Source organism: Lepus europaeus, chromosome 3, assembly GCF_033115175.1.
Source record: "Lepus europaeus isolate LE1 chromosome 3, mLepTim1.pri, whole genome shotgun sequence".
Classification (NCBI taxonomy): Eukaryota; Metazoa; Chordata; class Mammalia; order Lagomorpha; family Leporidae; genus Lepus; species Lepus europaeus.
The window spans coordinates 45,154,106-45,176,907 of NC_084829.1; the positions used below are offsets into that span (position 1 = coordinate 45,154,106).

At 42.1% G+C, this 22,802-nt stretch overlaps 1 pseudogene; it reads left to right on the top strand.

The window, feature by feature from the left end:
* The first annotated feature begins 8,052 nt into the window (after nucleotides 1-8,052).
* LOC133756892 (heterogeneous nuclear ribonucleoprotein A3-like) lies at nucleotides 8,053-9,207 on the top strand (annotated as a pseudogene).
* The last annotated feature ends 13,595 nt before the right edge of the window (nucleotides 9,208-22,802 follow it).

The window sequence follows — 22,802 nt, forward strand, 5'->3', positions numbered from 1 at the left end:
GACAGAGAGAAAGGTCTTCCTTCCGTTGGTTCACTCCCCAAATGGCCAAAGCCAGGAGCCAGGTGCTTCTTCTGAATCTCCCACGTGGCTACTGCACCACGGCCACGGTCCCCCCCTCCTTTTTTTTTTTTTTTTTAAGATTTTATTTATTTATTTGAAAGGTAGAGTTACAGACAGGGAGAGACGGAGGGAAAGGTCTTTCTCTGTCTTTCCTTCTCTCTCTCTGTAACTCTGCATTTCAAATAAATAATTTTTTTTTGTTTTAAAGGAGGTTAGCAATTAAAAGAAGCAAGGAAACAAGACAGAAGGTGGAAAGGGTAGTTAGGTAAGTGGAAAGAGTTTTGGTTGGTTTTGTTTTCCCATGAAAAATAAACTAGATTAAGAATAAAAAGAAAAAGCCAATGTAAGTAAAGTTATGAAAATTATATGGGAGACATTGAGAATTCAGGCTTCCAAACAATATTAGATTGTGGGGCAAGGAAATACATCTCTTTGAGGGAAAAGTCTATAAAAATCACTCTGTAATCTGATATTTAGGTGCTTCTTTTAAAATGCATAACTTTATTGCTATGTGACTTTGGACTCTCTTTCTTCCAGGAAAGAATCTCTCAAATTTCACTCATTTGCCAAATCTGAATTAAGTGCTTCTCATCATAAAAGAGGAAGAAAGACCCTGTCCTAAAGGAGCTTACTATCTAACAGGAGAAATGTGCTCCTCGATAAATCATTGTAGGTCTTAAGTATGCACAACATATTAAGAAGCATAGAGTAGATGAATTTTACTTCTAAAATACTTGAAGAATATTTCAAAACTATTTCATCTGTTTGATTGATGGTCTAGCTCTTCACCAGGTTTTTAGTCTTCACCTGCAGGTTCTGGTACAGTTAGGCTTTTAGGTTTCCTTCCAATCAGTTAAGCCAACTGCATGTTCTTTACATGCACTTTTTTTTTTTTTTTTTTTTTTTTTTTTTAGATTTAGAAAGCAAGATTTATTAGAGTCAAAGACTTTCAGCCAGAGCAGCAAAGAGGGGAGACTTTCAAGAGAGGAAAAATCTGGAAGTGGCACATGTTCATTTTAAACATACCAGAGACTCTAGGGAATTCAGAATTACATAATACATAACCCTTGACTTCAAGAAATTAGTAGTCCATTTAAGGGAATATAAGAACACTGTATTACTTACTATTTATCCTTGCATTTAAAAAATATTTACCTATTTTTTGAAAGGTAGAGAGACAGAATCTTCCATTCACTTTTTCACCCCCTAAATGGCCATACTAGCCAGTACTAGGCCAATCTGAAGCCAGAGCCAGGAACTCCATCCTAGACTACTACATGGGCATCAGGGGCCCAAGAACTTGGACCATTATTGTGTGTCATCCCAGGAGTATTAGCAGGAAGCTGGATGGGAAGCATCAGCCAAGACTGGAACCAACACTGATGTGGGATACCACTGTTACTGGTTAGCTTAACTCATTGTGTCACAACTCCAATCCTATCCTTGTATTTAAATATATTTTTCTGTCTTAAAATGGAAAATAATTCAGCTTTGCATACTCCTGTAACAATCTTGCTACATTTCCCAGACAGGAGAAGTTTTAGGTGAGAGTCAGAAGTGAAAGAAGAAAGACCAAGAAATTTTAATATTAATTTCTAGGTGTAGAAATTACCTAGAAAAGGGGCCAGTGCTGTGGCACAGTGGGTTAAGGCTCTGGTCTGCAGCACTGGAATTCCAGATGGGTGCTGGTTCAAGTCCCGGCTGCTCCACTTCTGATCCAGCTCTCTGCTGTGGCCTGGGAAAGCAATGGAAGATGACCCAAGTATTTGGGCCCCTGCACCTGCGAGGAAGACCTGGAAGAAGCTCTTGGCTCCTGGCTTCAGATCAGCTCAGCTCTGGCCTTCATGACCATTTGGGGAGTGAACCAGTGGATGGAAGACCTCCCTCTCTCTGTCTCTACCTCTCTCTGTAACTCTGTCTTTAAAATAAATAAAAAATAAAATCTCAAAAAAAAAAAAAAAAAGAGAGAGATAGATTTACTTTAAAAAAAAAAAAAAAGCAATTACCCAGAAAATAATCAGATGTAACATTTTTGGAGGTATCTGTTCTATTTGGTGTCCTCTAATCTTCTGTAATTTAATGTCTATTAATTTTGGAAAATTCTCAGCCATTATTACTTCTAATATTTCTTGTATTCCAGTCTCTTTTCTTCTCCTGATATCCTCCTTACAAGTATATTATGCCTTTTGTAATTCTACTACAGTTCTTGACATTCTATTCTGATCTCCCCTTCTTTTATTCTCTTAGCTCTCCAGTTTTAAGTTTCCATTGACATGTCTTCAGGCTCACAGATTATCTTTGTCCATGTTGTATCTCCTGATGAGCCCATTGGAGGCATTCTACATTTTTATTATTTTTTTTTTTTAAGATCTTAGTTATTTGTTTGAGAAGTAGAGTTACAAACATAGAGAAAGAGAGACAGAGAGAAAGGTCTTCCATCCACTGGTTCACACCCAAATGGCTGCAATGGCCGGAGCTGAGCCCACTCGAAGCCAGGAGACAGGAGCTTCTTCCAGGTCTCCCATGTGGGTGCAGGGGCCCAATCACTTGGGCCATCTTCCACTACTTTCTCAGGTCATAGCAGAGAGCTGGATTGGAAGTGGAGCAGCTGGGACTGGAACTGGTACACATATGGGATACAGGCACCACAGGTGGAGGCTTAGCCTACTGCACCACAGCACTAACCCCTATTAGTGTTTTTGATTTCTAGCAGTTTCTTTTGATTCTTCCTTAATGTTTCCATTCTCTCTGTACATGACTCATGTGTTCTTACATGTTGTCCATTTTTTCCCCAGAAGTCTTGCTATATAAATAATAGTTATGCTAAATTTCCAATCGGATCATTTCAAATATCTGATGTATCTGAGTCTGGTTCCAAAGCTTATCTGTCCAGACCACTGTTTTATTTTTTAGTGTGCCTTGCAATTTTTTGTTGAAAGCCAGATGTGACAAATTGGGGAAAAGGAACTGAGATACATAGGCCTTCTGTGTGATTTTTTATGTTTATTTGGCAAGGAATTAGGCAGTGCTTATTCTTTGCTCTAGCTGTGGTGTCAGAGTCTAATATGTCCTTTAATGTCCTCATTTTTGTCTCCTGTTTGTCTCCCTACAGGTTCCTTCATAAGTAGAGTCTTGACACTGCCAGGTCTTTTGCATTCTCTGATATATAGGAGACTGACTATTGTGGGAGTAGGAAAAATGTTGTGTAACTCCATTTTGAGGTTCTCTCCCTACTCCTGAAAGGCTTTGCTAAGGAAAATTTCTGGGAGCAAGCACTCTACACCCCAAATGTCCACTGGGACCACTCTGTCTATTAATCCATATGACTCCTCACACTTTGGCCTACCTTAGACTTGGCTGTTGCAGGCATTTGGGAATGAACCAGTAGATGGAAGATCAGTCTCTCTCTCCCTCTTTCTCTTTCTCTCTCTGTCACTCTGACTTTCAAAAATGTAAATAAATAAACAAAAAATAAGGCATACACTGTTTAACCCAAAGTGTTTTCCAATGTTAATTATAGAAAGATTTATTGATACAGAATGTGTCTTGCTTTATGAAATGATTTCTTAGTTAAGGAATTGATTTAAATTAAGACAGGGTTTAAAATTGGATACGACCTAGTGACAGGCAATTATAAAGCTTTAGTGTAGAAAACTCCCCTAGTAAGATTTAGAATACTTGTACATTTGCCAAAGTAAGTATTTTATAAAACAGAAATAGACCCTATATTAATAACTAAAATCTATGAAAATTGCAGTCATATAATAATTTTTAGGATTTAAAATCTGTATTGAAGTGTAAGTGACATGTTGTAAAATTCACTTGTTTTAGTTGTGTAACTCAGTATTTAGCAAGTTTACTAAGGGGTGCAATCATCACCATAATCCAGTCGCAGAAAATTTTCATCATCCCAAGAAGATTCTTTACACCCACTTCCAATTTTTTTAAAAGATTTATTTATTTATTTCAAAGTCAGAGTTAAACAGAGAGAGGAGAGGCAGAGAGAGACAGGTCTACCATTCACTGGTTCATTCCACAGTTGGCTGCGATGGCCAGAACTAAGCCAATCTGAAGCCAGGAGCCAGGAGTTTCTTCCGGGTCTCCCACGTGGGTACGGGGCCCTAAGGACTTGGCCCATCTTCTACTGCTTTCCCAGGCCATAGCAGAGAGTTGGATCAGAAGTGGAGCAGCCAGGTCTCAAACAGGGGCCCATATGGGATGCTGGCACTTCAGGCCAGGGTATTAACCTGCTACACCACAGCGCCAGCCCTGCACATCCACTTCCAATTAATCTTTTTTTCCCATCCCCAGTCCTAGATGACCACTAACTTTCTGTCTCTGTTCTTGACAATTCTGGACTTCTATAAAAAACACATGATATGTGGCTATCTGTGTCTGGCTTCTTTCACTTAGCATGCTGTTATTCTATAACATGTATCAGTATTTCATTCCTCCTTATTGCTGGATAACAATAGCCATTGAATGGATATAGCACATTTTGTTTTTCCATTCAGTAGCTGATGGATGTTTGTATTATTCCCACTTTTTGACTCCTAAGAATAATGTTGCCATGAGTAACAGTTATACACAATTTATACAAGGTTTAATCTAAGTATATGCTTTTATTTCTCTTGGGTGTAAATGGGGAGTAGAATTTCTGGGCCATATGGCAGATTTATGTTTAACTCTTTAAAGAAACAATTCAACCGTTTTTCCAAAGTGGCTGTACCACCTCCCCTCCCCACAAGTAGTGTTTGAGGTTTCCTATTTCTTCATATCCCTGTCACTATTTTTTATTATCTGTTTGATTAAAGCCATCCTAATAAGTGTGAAATGGTACTTCATAGTGATTTAATTTGCATTCCCTAATGGCTAGTGATACCAGACTTGTGATACATTTTAATGTTTCAACAAGGATAGTTTTACACTGTCTTTGCTGAAATGTCTATTCAAATATTTTGCTAGTCACATAACGTTTTAAGGAACTGAAATTACAGAATTATCAATAAATCATTGAGATTCAACTTAGTTTGTATGCAAGAATTTTATACATTTAACATAGCTGTAGAAATAATTGCCTTTAAAGTCAACATGCTGGGGCCGGCTCTGTGGCTCACTTGGCTAATCCTCTGCCTGCGGTGCCAGCATCCCGTATGGGTGCCGGGTTCTAGTCCCAGCTGCTGCTCTTCCAGTCCAGCTCTCTGCTGTGGCCCGGGAAGGCAGTGGAGGATGACCCAGGTCCTTGGGCCCTGCACCCGCATGGGAGACCAGGAGGAAGCACCTGGCTCCTGGCTTTGGATCGCTGTAGCTCTGGCCGTAGCGACCATTTGGGGGGTGAACCAATGGAAGGAAGACCTTTCTCTCTGAAGGAAGACCTTTCTCTCTGTCTTTCTCTTTCACTGTCTAACTCTTTCTGTCAAAAAAAAGAAAAAGTTAACATGCCACGTTGGCCTAGTGGGTAAAGCTGCCACCTGCAGTGCTGGCATCCTATATGGGCACTGCATTGATACTCGGCTGTTCCACTTCCAATCCAACTCTCTGCTATGGCCTGGGAAAGCAGTGGAATATGGCCCAAGTCCTTGTACCCTTGCACCCGCATGGGAGATCTGGAAGAAGCTCCTGGCTCCAGGCTTCAGATAGGCTCAGCATTGGCCATTAGGCCATCTGGGGAGTGAAACAGCAGATGGAAGCTGGAAGTCTCTCTGCCTCTGCCTCTGTAACTCTGCCTTTCAAATAAACAAATTAATTTTAAAAGAAAAGATAGGTGAACTACTTTTTCTCCTTAAAGTTTTTTTTTTATTTAGTTACACACACACACACACACAGAGGAGAAAGAGAGAGAGGTCTTCCATCGGTTGGTTCACTCCCCAATTGGCCACAACGGCTGGAGCTGCGCTGATCAGGAGCCAGGGTCTTCTTCCAGGTCTCCCATGCAGGTGCAGGGGCCCAAGGACTTAGGCCATCTTCTACTGCTTTCCCAGGCCACAGCAGAGAGCTGGATCAGAAGTAGAGCAGCCAGAACTCAAACTGGCATCCATATGGGATGCTGACACTGCAGGCAGCGGCTTTAACCACTATGCCACAGCACCGGCCCCTATACATTCTTTTTTAAAACCATACAGGTAACAACATTACAAATAATCCAAAGATATGTGAAGGGAAATTTTTAAGATTTATTTGAAACATGGAGTTACAGAGAGAGGAGGAGAGACAGAAAAAGAGGGAGAGAGAGAGAGAGAATCTCCCATCTATGGTTGGTTCACTATCCAAAGGGCCAAAATGGTTGGGCTGGGCCAGGCTGAAGCTAGGAGCCTGGAACTCCATACAGGTCTCCCATGTATATGCAGGGGCCCAAGTACTTGGGCCATCTGCTGCTGCTTTCCTAGGTACATTAGTAGAGAACTGGATCAGAAGGTGAGCAGCAGGACTTGAAGAGACGCCCATATGGGACGCCTGCATCACAGGCAGAGGCTTAACCCACTGCACCACAACTCCTGCTAAAGGGAAAAATTTTAAAGAAATTGGCAAGTAGATACTTCATTATTAATCCTTAAATCTTAACCAGCATTACTTGACCACATTCTAGAGTCATCCATACCCAGAGTTGCATAGAACATTTTTTTTCTAATTTAATTAATTATCTTTAAGCAGGTGAGTCCCCAAAAAGAGCTTCTCTAACCTTCACCCTAGTTTGTCATTGGAGTTCCAGTGTAGGACATTCCCCCTTGTAACATTAATAGCCATCTTGTATGAGGTGCTTGCTTTACAGGCCCTCACAGCAACCTGAGGAAGTAGGTGTTTTTCCCTGTTTTAGGTATAAGGAAATTGAGAGTCAACTTAGTTATGTCATTTTCCCAAGTCACTCAGTTAGTAAATGAAGAACCTGCATTTCATCCAATATGTGTGTAACTCTTACAGGCTGTCTCCTCTTGCAGAAAAGGTGTATTAAGTTTTTGTTTATGAAATCAAACTGTAAAACCGTTTCAAATGAGAGATCAAAACCATTGAGATGTCTGGAATTATGACTTTGGGTTGCTGATGCTGGACTTGGGCTTTGTGCACAAGGATGATGTTTAGAAGAATCAGGAATATGCCTCACATGAGTGTCTTTCTACTCCCACTGCCTCCTCTCTTCATCTTTATCTGTACTGAGCAGAAATTGAGCAGGATCAACACTGGAGGCAGAGAAATAACTAAGCTCCAAATGGGCTTCCTTTTCTCTTCCCTGTTTCCCTTTCTCTTTTTCTTATCTCTCCTTTCTTTTTATTTCTGCCTGTTTCTCTTTTTTCAACTCGAGAGGGAAGAAGACAAGGAGGGAGAAAAGGTAGAAGGAAGGCAGAGAGGGAGAGGAGGAAAGGAGGGAGAAAGGGGAGAGGGAAGGAAGGGAAATTTGGGGAATGTGGAGAAGGTGGTGTTGAGAGGGAGAACCATTACCAGCCCTGGGTCCTATGGTACAAGTCACAGTTTTCTTTCTGTCTTGTTTCCTGCTCCCCCATCCTCCTCCCCTCACAGGTGTTGTCTCTAGTACTAGGACACCTCTAGCTGCAGATAACTAAGAAAGGAGATGGTGATCTATTGGTCAGCTGGTGTTTGCCCGTCCTTAAAAGATATTGACAGTATGGGCTCAAATCCCCATTTCTGCCTTGTGCAAGATCTGATTGTCCTCCCTCTCCATGACTTCTTCAGAATCTTGGGAGTTAACAGTCTTATGATCACCTTGAATTCTGACTTCCCAGTGCCACTAAATCTGGGCTCTGAGCATATTGAAATTATTTGGGGAAATCATTTGGCTGAAAGTATCTGGGGAAAAATCATATCTGTACTGAACATGTGCAGAATTTTTCCTTGCCGCTATTCCTTAACAATACTGTATGACAACTATTTGCACAGCATTTACTTTGTGGAAGTACTATAAGCAATCTAGAGATAATTTAAAGTATGTGGCAGGATTGATACTGAACTCGAGTTGGAAGAGGCGAGTCCGGTCTCAAAATGGAGGTAAAACCACCGCCCGGTCGCCCCCAGCCCGACTCCGGCCGTCGCCGCCGCCGCCACCAGGGGGAGGAGGGCCATGATCCAAAGGAACCAGAGCAGTTGAGGAAACTGTTTATTGGTGGTCTGAGCTTTGAAACTACAGATGATAGTTTAAGAGAACATTTTGAGAAATGGGGCACACTCACAGATTGTGTGGTAATGAGAGACCCCCAAACGAAATGTTCCAGGGGCTTTGGTTTTGTGACTTACTCTTGTGTTGAAGAAGTGGCTGCAGCAATGTGTGCTCGACCACACAAGGCTGATGGGCGTGTTGTGGAACCAAAGAGAGCTGTTCTAGAGAGGACTCGGTAAAGCCTGGTGCCCCTCTAACAGTGAAGAAGATTTTTGTTGGTGGTAGTAAAGAAGAGACAGAGGAATATAATTTGAGAGACTCCTTTGAGAAGTATGGCAAGATTGAAACCATAGAAGTTATGGAAGACAGGCAGAGTGGGAAAAAAAGAGGATTTGCTTTTGTAACTTTCGACGATCATGATACAGTTGATAAAATCGTTGTTCAGAAATACCACACTATTAATGGGCATAGCTGTGAAGTGAAAAGGCCCTTTCTAAACAAGAGACGCCGTCTGCTGTTGGATCACCAAGAGGCCGTGGAGGGGGATCTGGCGACTTTATGGGTCGTGGAGGAAACTTTGGAGGTGGTGGAGGTAATTTTGGCCGTGGTGGAAACTTTGGTGGAAGAGGAGGCTATGGTGGTGGAGGTGGTGGCAGCAGAGGAAGTTATGGAGGAGGTGATGGTGGTTACAGTGGTTTTGGAGGTGATGGTGGCAACTATGGTGGTGGTCCTGGTTATAGCAGCAGAGGAGGCTATGGTGGTGGACCATGATATGGAAACCAAGGGGGTGGATATGGTGGAGGAGGAGGATATGATGGTTACAATGAAGGAGGAAATTTTGGAGGTAACTATGGTGGTGGTGGAAACTACAATGATTTTGGTAATTATAGTGGACAACAGCAATCAAATGACGGACCCATGAAAGGGGGCAGTTTTGGTGGAAGAAGCTCGGGCAGTCCCTATGGTGGTGGTTATGGATCTGGTGGTGGAAGTGGTGGATATGGTAGCAGAAGGTTCTAAAAAAAAAAAAAAAAAAAAAAAAACAGAAAAGGGCTACAGTTCTTAGCAGGAGAGAGAGCGAGGAAAGCTGCAGGTTACTTTAAGACAGTCGTCCCAAATGCATTAGAGGAACTGTAAAAATCTGCCACAGAAGGAACGATGATCCATAGTCAGAAAAGTTACTGCAGCTTAAACAGGATACCCTTCTTGTTCAGGACTGTCATAGCCACAGTTTGCAAAAAGTGCAGCTATTGATTAATGCAATGTAGTGTCAATTAGATGTACATTCCTGAGGTCTTTTATCTGTTGTAGCTTTGTCTTTTCTTTTTCTTTTCATTACATCAGGTATATTGCCCTGTAAATTGTGGTAGTGATACCAGGAATAAAAAATTAAGGAATTAAAAAAAATAAAGTATGTGGGAGGATATGCATAGGTAATATGCAAATACACCATTTTATACTCCTACAGGGACTTGTGCATCCGTGCTCTTCACAAGGGGTCCTGAAACTGATCCCCTGCAGATATGGAGCACTGATTCTACATTCTTTTATTTCTATCTTTGCTTCTATTTACACTTGAAATCTAGCCACTTTCCTTAATTTCTAAAAAAAATTATTTATTTATTTGAGAGGCAGAATTACAGACAGAGACAGAGAGAGAGTCTTCCATCCATTGATTCACTTCCCAAATGGCTGCAGTGGACAGAGCTGGGCCCATCTAAAGCCAGGAACCAGGAGCTCCTTTCGGGTCTCCCATGCAGGTGGAGGTGCCCAAGCACTTGGGCCACTTTCTACTGCTTTCCCAGACAATCAGCAGGGAGCTGGATCGGAAGTGGAGCAGCTGGGACTCAAACCAGTGCCCATATGGGATGCTGGTACCACAGGTGGAAGCTTAACCTACAGCTTAACAACAGCACCAGTCCCTAAAAATACCATTCTTATAAGAACTCTTTGTGTGTTGTGAGTGGTACTGGAGGTAGGAGAAATGAAGGATTACAGTGCAGCAACTTAAATTAAAATTAAAAACAGTACATCCCTGTTGTGTTTTAGGATTTATTAATTAATTAATTTGAAAGGCAGAACATTGGCTATGGAGAGAGAGAGAGAGAGAGAGAGAGAGAGAGAGAGAGAGAGAATGAATGAGAATCTTCCATCTGCTTGTTCACTCCCCAAATGCCCACAATAACCAGAATTGGGATATATTGAAGCCTGGAGGCTGGAATTTCAAATAGGTTTCCAGTGAAAGTGGCAGGGACCTAAGCACTCAGAACACCTGCTGCTGCCTTTCCAGGTGCATTAGCAGGAAGCTGGATGGGAAGAGAAGTGACCTGGACTTGAATGAGTGATCTGATATGGGATCTTGGTGTTTCAAATAGAGGCTTAACTTTTTTTTTTAAATTTATTTATTTGAAAGTCAGAGTTATACAGAGAGAGGAGAGGCACAGAGAGAGAGAGGTCTTCCATTCAATGGCTCACCCCCCAATTGGCTGCAACGGCCAGAGCTGAGCCTATCTGAAGCCCAGAGCCAGGAGCGTCTTCCAGGCCTCCCACGTGGGTGCAGGGGCCCAAGGACCTGAGCCATCTTCTACTGTTTTCCCAGGCCATAGTAGAGAGCTGGATCAAAAGTGGAGCACCCAGGTCTCGAACCGGTGCCCATAAGGGATGCCGGCATTTCAGGCCAGGGTATTAACCTGCTGTGCCACAGTGCTGGCCCTGGCTTAACTTATTGCACCACAATGCCATTTTAAAACACATCCCTGTTTTTTTAAATTTTTTTAAAAAGCGTTTTGGGTGGGCTTTTAGCCTAGTAGTTAAGACACAGGATAAGATGCCTGATTCCCACATCTAAATACCCGGGTTTGAAGCCCAGCTCCAGTTCCTGAATCCAGCTTCCTGCTAATGTAGACCTGGGAGGCAGCAGTGATGGCTCAAGTAGTTGGGTTCCTGCCAGCCATATGGGAGAGCTGGATCATGTTCCTCGCTCCCAGCCAAGATCCATGCTTGCTGGCATCTGGAAAGTGAACTGTTAGATGGGAGCTGCGCCACAGTGCCGGCCCCTAGATGGGAACTTTTCTGTCTCTGTTGCTCTCTCCTCATTCTCTCTACCTCTTAATTTTTAAGAATGATATACCTTCACTTGTATTAATGTCTGCATTTTACTTTAAAATTCATTTTATTAGGAAGACGAATTGCTGGTTAGCTAAAGGAATGAATAGATGTCCAGGTGAGTGATAAAGCAAATGTGAGGTACTTCAAAAGATAAGTTTGGGGCCGGTGCTGCGGCGTAGCAGGTAAAGCTGCTGCCTGTGGTGCCAACATCCCAATATGGGTGCTGGTTTGAGACCCGCTGCTCCGCTTCTGATCCAGCTCTCTGCTATGGCTGGGGAAAGCAGTGGAAGATGGCCCAAGTGTTTGGGCCCTGGCACCTGTGTGGAAGACCCAGAAGAAGCTCCTGACTCCTGGCTTCAGATCAGCCCAGCTCTGGCCATTGTGGCCATCTGGGGAGTGAACCAGCAGATGGAAGACCTCCTTCTCTCTCTCTGCCTCTGCCTCTCTGTAACTCTGCCTTTCAAATAAATAAACCATTAAAAAAAAAGATAAGTTTGGGGCCAGTGTTTGGTACAGTGGGTTAAGCTGCTGCTTGGGATGCCCACATTCCGTATTGGAGTGCCAGGGTGAGTCCCAGCTCCTCTCCTTCCCATCCAGCTTCCTGCTAATGCATCTTGGAGGCAACAGATGATGGCTCAAGTGGTTGGGCCCCTGCCACCTGTGTGTGGGAGACTCAGATGAGTTCCTGTCTTTGGCCTCACCTAGCTCTGGCTGTTCTGGGCATTTGGGACATGAAGCAGTAGATGGAAGACCTCTTTCTTCCTCTCTCTCTTTCTTTCTCTCTCTCTCATTCTTTTAAGTAGATTAATAGAAATAATTATTTTTTAAAAGTAAGTTTATTTGGTGCAAAATTTTTAAATCCAAGCATAGTCTTTACATAATACATTTTCTATGAATTTTTTGAAGACTCTTTATATAAAAAAATGAATATAGAAAGTAGGTGATGAGTATTTGGATAACTGCTGCAATACAACTTCCAACTTGGCAGGGTTTTTTTTTTTTTTTAAAGGTTTTATTTATTTATTTGAGAGGTAGAGTTTCAGAGAGAGAGAAGGAGAGACAGAGAGAGGCCTCCCATCCACTGGTTTACTCCTCAAAAGGCTGCAGTGGACAGAGCTAGGCCCATCCGAAGCCAGGAGCCAGGTGCTTCCCTCTGGTCTCCCATGTGGGTGCAGGGCCCTAGCACTTGGGCCATCCTCTACTGCCTTTCCGGGCCACAGCAGAGAGCTGGACTGGAAGAGGAGCAACCGGGACAGAATCCGGCGCCCCAACCAGGACTAGAACCCAGGGTGCCGGCACCGCAGGCGGAGGATTAGCCAAGCAAGCCACAGTGCTGGCCTCTCAGGGATTCTTTAAGAGCAAACACCATTTGATACATATTTGTATACTCTTTAACACAGTTAATAGTGCATGGTCCGTAAGAGACACTAAATATGATTATGAGGCTCTGTTGGGTGATGGAATAAGCAGGAGATAAGAAGCTGAAGTCCTGGGTCTCTCACTGTGTCGCCTTGGACTAGCTACAAAACTTCTCTGAGTCCAAGTCCAAGTTTTCTAATCTGAAAAAAGGTATGAGTTTTAAACAATGCCCACCTTGCAGGATTGCTGTGAGAATTAAATTGGGTAATATGGGCTTTTAAATCTACAACCAGTAATTGAATAATTGGATAATGAACAGAGGGCAAAACCTGTTTATGTGACTGGACTGTGAGGCTGTGGGGGTCCCTGCCTTTCTGGCTAATGAGCTACCGGCATTCAAAGGCCAATATGCTTTTCTAATGTGGAAGCTCAGCCTCTTCCCTTCTCCTACCCCCAGCTGCAACTGCAGTGGCAGCCTTCTTAGAAGAGCTACGCTCCAGATGGCTCTAGTACTGCTGCTTTTCGTAGTGCCCATTCGGCATAAACAAAACTCATGTATCCATGTCAGTCCACACAGTGGTGTTGTCAGTATTCAATCTCTCTTTGTCTTCAGCTTTGGGTTCAAGTGCCTTAGGTTGTAGTGCTTCTGGGGCATCAAGAAGTGTCCCATTCAACGCTATGAGAAATAAGTTAGATAATGCGGGGGAGTTCTGGCTAATTGTGCTGTTATTATATAATACATAGTATTTCATTGTGAATATTCACCTGTCTCTCCATAGTTTTCCTTTACCACTGAAGGTTTTCGTTACCACTTCACTTTCTTCAAAATAATTTAAAAATCTCTTATCCTCTTTTAACTTATCAAGTCCTCAACTGAAACGGACAAAAAGAATTAAAAGGAAATTTCCCCTTAGAAACTGGCAAAGTTTGCAGATTGCCTTATATTAAACTTTAGAGATGGAAAAATCACATATCACAAGTTGGATTAAGAAAGATCAGTCAATATTAGGATGTCTTCTAGGGCAAATAACTTGAAACCAAAAATTATTTATTTATTTTTATTTATTTCAAAGTCAGAGTTACACACAGAGAGAAGGAGAGGCAGAGAGAGAGAGAGTGGTCTTCCATCTGCTGGTTCACTCTCCAATTGGCTGAAGTGGCTGGAGCTGCACTGATCTGAAGGCAGGAGCCAGGAACTTCTTCCGGGTGTACCATGTGGGTGCAGTGGCCCGAGGACTTGGGCCATTTTCTGCTGCTTTCTCAGGCCATAACAGAGAGCTAGATTGGAAATGAAGCAATTGGGACTTGAACCAGCACCCATATGGGATGTCGGCACTACAGGTGGTAGCTTTACCCACTACACCACAATGCTGGCCCCGAAACCAAAATTTAACCAGACAAATATAAAAGATTTTTTAAAGCCCTCAGATGGTTTAGCCAAGTTAGTTAAATATATATTAATATTATACATATATAAATTTCAATTAATATTTTAAGATGTTCTTATAAAATCCCAAAGTAATATTTTAAAAGTATTTTTAAAAATCAGTGTGATAATCACTGTTTAAATATCTTTGATAGTCATTTTTTGGAAAAGCATAAAGTACATCAATTTTAAATAATACCTTTACAACATATTTGGCATATATTTGGCATATTTATGCAATTTTAAAAAGTAATCCACACAGGACATTTTTCTTAAGATTATAAAACACAAGAATATAATCACAACATTTATAGTGAAGATCCAAGTGCTTTACATAAAATGTATCATCCACACAAAAACAGGATTTAAGGCTGTATTTTGCTTATCTTCAACTAGCAACATGCTTAAGATATTTTTTTTATATTTAAATCCTTTTGATCTTCCTTTTAATTAATAGAGGTATGTTTACTCAAGCAGACCAGTGCTGATGTTGTAGCCCACTCCAAGAGCTAGAATACCTTCTTCAATTAGTATTTTTTTTAAAGATTTATTTATTTATTTATTTATTTGACAGGTAGAGTTACAAACAGAGAGAGAGACAGAGAGAAAGGTCTTCCTTCCGTTGGTTCACCCCCCAAATGGCTGCCATGGCCAGAGCTATGCTGATCCGATGCCAGGAGCCAGGTGCTTCTTCCTGGTCTTCTACACAGAAACAGGTGAGGGAGTGAACCACGCAGTATCCTGGAGAGAGAAATGTTCTAGGCAGAAGGGACTTGTGTGCAGACTCACCCTCTTGAAACGCTCATGCTCTACAATTCCCCAAGTCTCTATCTCTTTGTTTTCCTCTTGGTGTTCTATGGTATTTCTTCTCCTTCTCTCCCATTATGGAATCCGACTGTGAGGAAATAGCTTTCTGCCACTCTCCCTCTAGCAGATCATCTTTTTTTTTTTTTTTTGATATTGTTGACTAGCAATAATTAATTGATTAATAAATATTCATGCAGTTGAACAGAATTTACAATTCTCAGGGTTTTTTTTTTTTTTAAGACTTATTTAATGAATATAAATTTCCAAAGTACAGCTTATGGATTACAATGGCTCCCCCCCCATAACCTCCCTCCCATCTGCAACCCTCCCCCTTCTCACTCCTTCTCCCCTTCCATTCACATCGAGATTAATTTTCATTTCTCTTATATACACAAGATCAGTTTAGTATATATTCAGTAAAGATTTCAACAGTTTGCACCCACATAGAAACACAAAGTGAAAAATACTGTTTGAGTACTAGTTATAGCATTAAATCACAATGTACAGCACATTAAGGACCGAGCTCCTACATGAGGAGTAAGTGCACAGTGACTCCTGTTGTTGACTTAACAATTTGACACTCTTGTTTATGGCCTCAGTAATTTCCCTAGGCTCCAGTCATGAGTTGCCAAGGCTATGGAAGCCCTCTGAGTTCACCGACTCTTTTCATATTTAGACAAGGTCATAGTCAAAGTGGGAGTTCTCTCTTCCCTTCAGAGAAAGGCACCTCCCCCTTTGGTGACCCGTTCTTTCCACTGGGATCTCACTTGTGGAGATCTTTCATTTCGGTTTTGTTTTGTTTTGTTTTTTGTTTGTTTGTTTGTTTGTTTTTTGCCAGAGTGTCTTGGCCTTCCATGCCCAAAACACTCTTATGGGCTTTTCAGCCAGATCCGAATGCCCCAAGGGCTGACTCTGAGGCCAGAGTGCTGTTCAGGACATCCGCCATTCTATGAGTCTGCTGTGAATCCCACTTCCCATGTTAGATCATTCTTTCCCTTTTTTGTTCCATTGGTTAGTATTTTCAGACACTAGTCTTGTTTATGTGATCCCTTTGATTCTCAGTCCTATCATTATGATAAATTGTGAACTGAAATTGATCACTTGGACTAGTGAGATGGCATTGGTACATGCCTCCTTGATGGGATTGAATTGGAATCCCCTGGTATGTTTCTTTCTTTTCTTTTCTTTTTTTTTTTTTTTTTTGACAGGCAGAGTGGACAGTGAGAGAGAGAGACAGAGAGAAAGGTCTTCCTTTGTCGTTGGTTCACCCTCCAATGGCCGCCACGGCTGGCGCGCTGTGGCTGGCGCACCACGCTGATCCGAAGGCAGGAGCCAGGTACTTATCCTGGTCTCCCATGGGGTGCAGGGCCCAAGGACTTGGGCCATCCTCCACTGCACTCCCGGGCCATAGCAGAGAGCTGGCCTGGAAGAGGGGCAACCGGGACAGAATCCAGCACCCAGAACGGGACTAGAACCCGGTGTGCCGGCACCACAAGGCGGAGTATTAGCCTGTTGAGCCACAGCGCCGGCCCCCCTGGTATGTTTCTAACTCTGCCATTTGGGGAAATCAGCTTGCACATGTCCCAAATTGTACATCCCTTTCCTCTCTTATTCCCATTCTTATATTTAACAGGGATCACTTTTCAGTTAAGTTTCATTTCAGGGTGTCTTTCAACAACATATAAGACAACAACATAACAGACCAACCTGTTTACTGATAGGAAATAGACCAGGGGCCAAACTTCACAGTTTAACATAAAAAGGATGTGAAATTTTAGTTTAGCCACAGAAAGATTCTCAACATTCCAGAGCCAGATCATCCAGTTTTGAAAGATCAAATTTCAATGCTCTCTTCATGAATGCATTTCAGGAAAGGCAATGGTATAGACATGAGATCAGATAGGATAATGAGTTATGGTTTTAAGAGCTAGCAAACTTGGAAAAGATTTTTAAAAGTCATCTGATTTACCCTCCTGCCTCTTGGTAGATCGAAGCTGAAACTTATCCAGGTCTCTGGGAAAGTTTCCATTGAAATTCTAGTTTATCTCAATAGTCTGATTTATCAAACTTATTTCAAAGAACATTAACTCACTTAATAACACTTTTGTTTGTGCTTTTACCTCTGTTGAGAATTCTTTCCTCTCCACCTGTGCAGATTCTACAGTGATTTAATAACTCATAAATTCTTCATAAAATCTTACCTGCCCATGGAATTCATTGTGGTTTTTCCACTTGTATGGTAATATCTGTAGCATTTACTTGGCAATTAAACATGAAATATCATTCCTCTTATAGAATTACACGTTTATGTGTCTTTTTTTAAAGATTTATTTATCTGAAAGGCAGAATTACGAAGAGAGAAGGAGAGACAGAGATCTTCCATCTACTGGTTTATTCCCCAAATTGCTACAACAGCCAGGCCTGAGCCAGGCTGAAGCCAGTAGTCTGGAACTCCATCCAGATTGCCCAAGTGGAAGGGAGTGGCCCAGGTACTACTTTCCCAGGAACATTAGCAGGGAGTGAGATTGGAAGTAGAACAGCCAGTACTTGAACCTGGTGTTGCAGAGGGCAGCTATTTGTGTCCTTTAACATTTTATTGGCTGTGTATTCATATTATCTCTACCACAAGGTCAAGAACTGGAGATAGGCCGGCGCCATGGCTCAATAGGCTAATCCTTCACCTTGCGGCGCCGGCACACCAGGTTCTAGTCCTGGTTGGGGCGCCGGATTCTATCCCGGTGGCCCCTCTTCCAGGCCAGCTCTCTGCTATGGCCCGGGAAGGCAGTGGAGGATGGCCCAAGTCCTTGGGCCCTGCACCCCATGGGAGACCAGGAGAAGTACCTGGCTCCTGGCTTCGGATCAGCGCAATGCGCCAGCCACAGCGGCCACTGGAGGGTGAACCAACGGCAAAAAGGAAGACCATTCTCTCTCTGTGTCTCTCTCTCTCACTATCCACTCTGCCTGTCAAAAGAAAAAAAAAAAAAAGAACTGGAGATAAAACAATGTTGTGCCTTTGCACAATACTTCTTGTAGCCAATAAGCATTTGAGAAATCTCTGTTCTGTTATGCACTACAGCTGACTAGTATAAACTTGCCAGAGCCAACCATACATGCCTCTTTACAACTCAGTGTGTGTCACCAGTTTGGTGGCCTAAAACCAACTCTGACAGGAATATTTATACCATAGAAATAGGTAAATGCCCTAGATCAGTAGGCTGCATTCACATATAGCTTTACCATTTACTAACTGTAACATTTTGGTTTGCTACCCCCTTGTCCCTTCCCTTTTCTTCATTTGAAAATGGGGATATTAAATTAGCAACTCCACAAAGCTGCAAAGTATATGAGTTCATACAGGTCCCTGAAAAATCCTTGGTACATAGTATCTCTTCAACAACTGATAGGTTGGTTTATTGAAGCAGCCACCTATCTCACAAACTGTCTGCTATTCCGTAAAGCTTTCACAGCCATCAATGATATGATCATACTTCATCTCTACACCATTGCTTCTCTCAGCTCCCCGGTACACACCCTTTGCCACCACAACAGACTTCTTCCAACGTGCCTCTACTGAGAGGGAACTTAGCTATAGGAAGGAAGTCCCTCTGTCTAGGTAGTCAGTAGAAATGATCACTGATTGAGAGGCTGAGGCTACACTAGTAAGTGATTTGTCCTGGCATCTTGACTTCTCAGACAGTAGTTGGCCCATTTTTTGTAGAATCAATAGAAGAATATACAACTAGTGTATATTCAGATTTATTGCATGTTTTATAGGTTTTCCAGAGTCAGATGGGAATTTTGACCAATTTTCATAATGTTGTGTGGCAAATTATTGACTCATTCTTGCTACTAAAAGAATCCATTTGCAAACAAAATTTGGTAATATAATTCTGAATCCATAACTATGCTTGGCAATTAGCTATTTTTCTGTAACTTGTTCACATTGGATTTATTTTTTTAAAAAAACATTTATTTATTTGAAAGGCAGAGTCACAGAGAGGCAGAGAGAGAGAGAGTGAGAGAGAAAAAGTGAGAGAGAGAGAGAGAGAAATCTTCCAACTGCTGGTTCATCCCCTAAATGACCACAAGAGCTGGAGTAGGGCCAGGCTAAAGCCAGTTTCTGGAATTCCATATAGATCTCCATGTGGGTGGCAGGAACACAAGTACTTGAGCCATCATTTGCTATTTCTCAGGAGCATTAGCAGGGAGCTGGATTGGAAGTGGGGTAGCTGGGACTCAAATGGGTACTGCAAAATAGGATGTGGGCACAGCTTAACCTACTGTTAACATCTGCCCCTGAACATTGCTAAATCACACTGCAAACTACATTACACATAGGTGAAAGACCACCACCAGGACCAGTGCGGATACTAATCTCCTCAGCTTTTAGGATACCAATGGAGACTGAGGTAGCTTCAGTCTCCTCTTCAGTACCTTGCCTCCAAGCAAAACTTTTTTTTAAAGATTTATTTATTTTACTTGAAAAAGTTACACAAAGAGCGAAGGAGGAGAGAGAGAGAGGTCTTCCATCTGCTGGTTCACTCTTCAGGTAGCCGCAACGGCTGGAGCTGTGCCAATCTGAAGCCAGGAGCCAGGAGCTTCTTCTGGGTCTCCCACATGGGTGCAGGGGCCCAAGGACTGAAGCCATCCTCTGCTGCTTTCCCAGGCCACAGCAGAGAGCTGGATCGGAAGTGGGGCAGTCAGGACTCTAACCGGCTCCTATAAGGGATGGCAGCACTGCAGGTGGCCGCTTTGTGCACTACACCACAGCGCCAGTCCCCAAGCAGAACTTCTAACTAATTAATTAGAGAGGCAAAATGACAGGGGGCAGGGGAGAAACACAGGGTGGGTGGTAGGTGTGGGAGAGGAGAGGTCTTTCACTCATCAGTCCTTTCCCCAAATGGCCACACAGCTAGGTCTGTGTCAGGCTGAAGCCAGGAGCCTGGAACTCCATCCTGGTCTCCCACATGGGTACCAGGAGCCTGAGCCCTTGGTCCATTGGCTGCTGTTTTTCCAGGTATACCAGTAGGCAGGTGGATTGCAAGAGGAACAGCTGGGACTCCAGTATGGGTTGCCAGTTCTGCAAGTGGCAGCTTAACCTGCTGTGTCAAAAGACTGTCCCTCAACTTCTCATTGCTTTACTGCAAAGTGACTTACAAAATGCTTTCACTTTCTGTATATATTATAACTAGTGTGATACTTAGTCATGGCAATGCTAAGTCATAGAATATATGACTTCAACTCTACTAGACAAGGATAAACTATTATCCCAAGTCTTTTCCCCAATTCACATTCCTGGTAAAATTTAAGAAAGTCACTGTTGCTCTACTTATTAGTATTTGATAATTTGAGCTAGAACCATGTAACTTATAGCATGAGAATTTCATATTTCAAAAGGGTAGAAAACTCTAAATATGTTTATTTGTTGACTCATTTTAATATACATTTTTTGGAACTTATTGTATTCTAATCATTATTCCCAGTAGTGAAATAAAACCTATTCCTGACCTTAAGGAATGTATACTCTATATCTCTATATGAGAGACATATATGTGAACAAAGAATTCAGGTGATCAGTGCAACATTGGAGGTAAACACAAATTGCTACAGTACTCATGAAGGAGAGAGAGAAAAATATGTCCCAGTTTGGGGCAAAGGTTATTGAGACAAATAGTTGAGGTTTTTCATCAGATATGTTTGTTTTCAAAATTGGGTACCATTTTTAAAAAAGATTTATCTATTTATTTGAAAGGCAAGGTCACAGAAAGAGGGAGAGAGATATATAGAGAGATCTTCCATCTGCTGATTCACTTCCCAAATGGCCACAACATCGAGGCTTGGTTCCAAAGCCTGGAACTCCATCTGGGTCTCCCACAGGGGTACACAGGACCAAGCATTTGGGCCATCCTCTGTTGCTTTCCCAGGCTCACCAGCAAGGAGCTGAATCAAAAGAAGAACAGCAGGACTTGAACCTGAGCATAAATGGGATTCTAGCATTGCAAGCAGAATCCTAACTCACTGTGTCATGATGCCGGCCCTAGGTGTCATTTTTTATACTCTACACTCATGTTGGTAACCTGAGAAGGCCAGATCATGAAGGGATTTAATCCTGTATGAGCGTTGATATGAAACCACTGAAGAGTATTAAGCAATGGGAGCAATGGGATTGGAATTGTATTCTAAAGAGACTGCTGATAGCAACGAGAAGGATGGATAGGGACTAAGATGGGCATGAGTGGAGGCAGGGAAACAGGTTAGGGGCCTATTGTAGTTGAGATTCAAGATGATAAAGGCCTGAACATAAGACAGTAACAACGAGATGTGCAGAAAATAGATATGAATGTTTTCAGGAAACAGCACTAATAGAATTAGATGATAAATGAGAAACAGAAAGTGGTGGAGAACATTCATTAATCATGATAGCCAACCTTCTGCCTAAGGGAGTATATTCACTCACTTAATCAGTTAATATACATCAGTCACATACTGTACTCCGGGCCTTTGGGTAGAGCCATCGTGTTACATGACTCTGAGGGATGCAGTTCATAGTGAGTATGCATGGGATATGGTAGGAATGATAGTCTCCGGTCTTTAATGGTGTGGTTGCCGATTATCTGTGAGCCAGACCAACATAGTGCCTATCATTATGGAGCTTACAATCCTAGGTGCAGTGGTACCATTAACCAAGATGGAGGAAAATAAAGACTGTGTAATGGGTCTTGGGAACCTAAATTCTGTCCCTTGTCTCTCTTTGTGCCTCAAATCATGAGCTGGGAATATTCAACATATTGACCTTGAAGGGTTTATGAAATCTTCAGGTGGAAATTTCTGAGCCCTTATAACATGTTAGTTCAGAGCCCTTGTTTGGAGTTTTTAGAGTGAGATGTTTAAATGGGTTTGCCAGTGCACTTCCTATTTGGCAGCTCTACTCGCTCTGTTAGGATGTGCTAAGAAGAAATGAAGTCTACACGTGGTCTTGTTGCTCTGCTCCTGCAAGGAAGTTCAAAGGGAAGAGATAATTCTCCCACTCCAATTTAAACATTTTGAAAGTGTTTTTTTGGGGCCTGCGCTGTGGCTTAGCGGGTTAAAGCCCTGGCCTGAAGCGCCAGTGTCCCGTGTGTGGGCGTTCTAGTCCCGGCTGCTCCTCTTCCAATCTAGCTCTCTGCTATGGCCTGGGAAAGCAGTGGAGGATGGCTTTGGGCCCCTGCAACCACATGGGAGGCCCGGAGGAGGCTCCTGGCTCCTGGCTTCAGATTGGCGCAGCTCTGGCCATTGTGGCCATCTAGGGAGTGAACCAGTGGATGGAGGACCTCTTTCTCTCTCTCTTTGTCTCTACCTTTCTCTGTAGCTGTGTCTTTCAAATAAATAAAAATAAATCTTAAAAAAAGAAAAAAAATTGTTTTTTCATTCAATAGCATCAAACTATATACTTTCCAACTGAGAAATTCAGAAAATTGAGCAACTCATATTAAGATGATGAAGGCTGTGTAGGTTTTTCATATAGTGGAACAATTTCAAGGGTGAAGTGAATGAACTAAAATGAATTCATTTTTCTTCTTCATACATGTCTAATAAAGATGACTGATGGGTTATTTAGACTTTAATCTATTTAGATGTATTCCTCCCCTCTTTTTTCAGTGACAAGTGCAAAGCAACTTTCCAGCTATTTTTCTTCCCATTTTGTAATGTTAATACTGACAGGAAGAAACATTCTATAGAAAGTTTGGCTTTGAACTAGAATGTTTTTGCCAGATTTCTGCCTAGAGGGAATTTTTATGGTTGAGTTTGTAAACGCTAGCAAAACAAAGTTAAAAATTGAAAGTCTTTCAATTTTTAAGGCTGACTATGAGTTATGCTTCTTATGTATTATACTCTTAGTAATTTTCTTGTTATTAATTCTTGTTTCACAGTTCAAGTTTTCCGTGTATGTCTTTT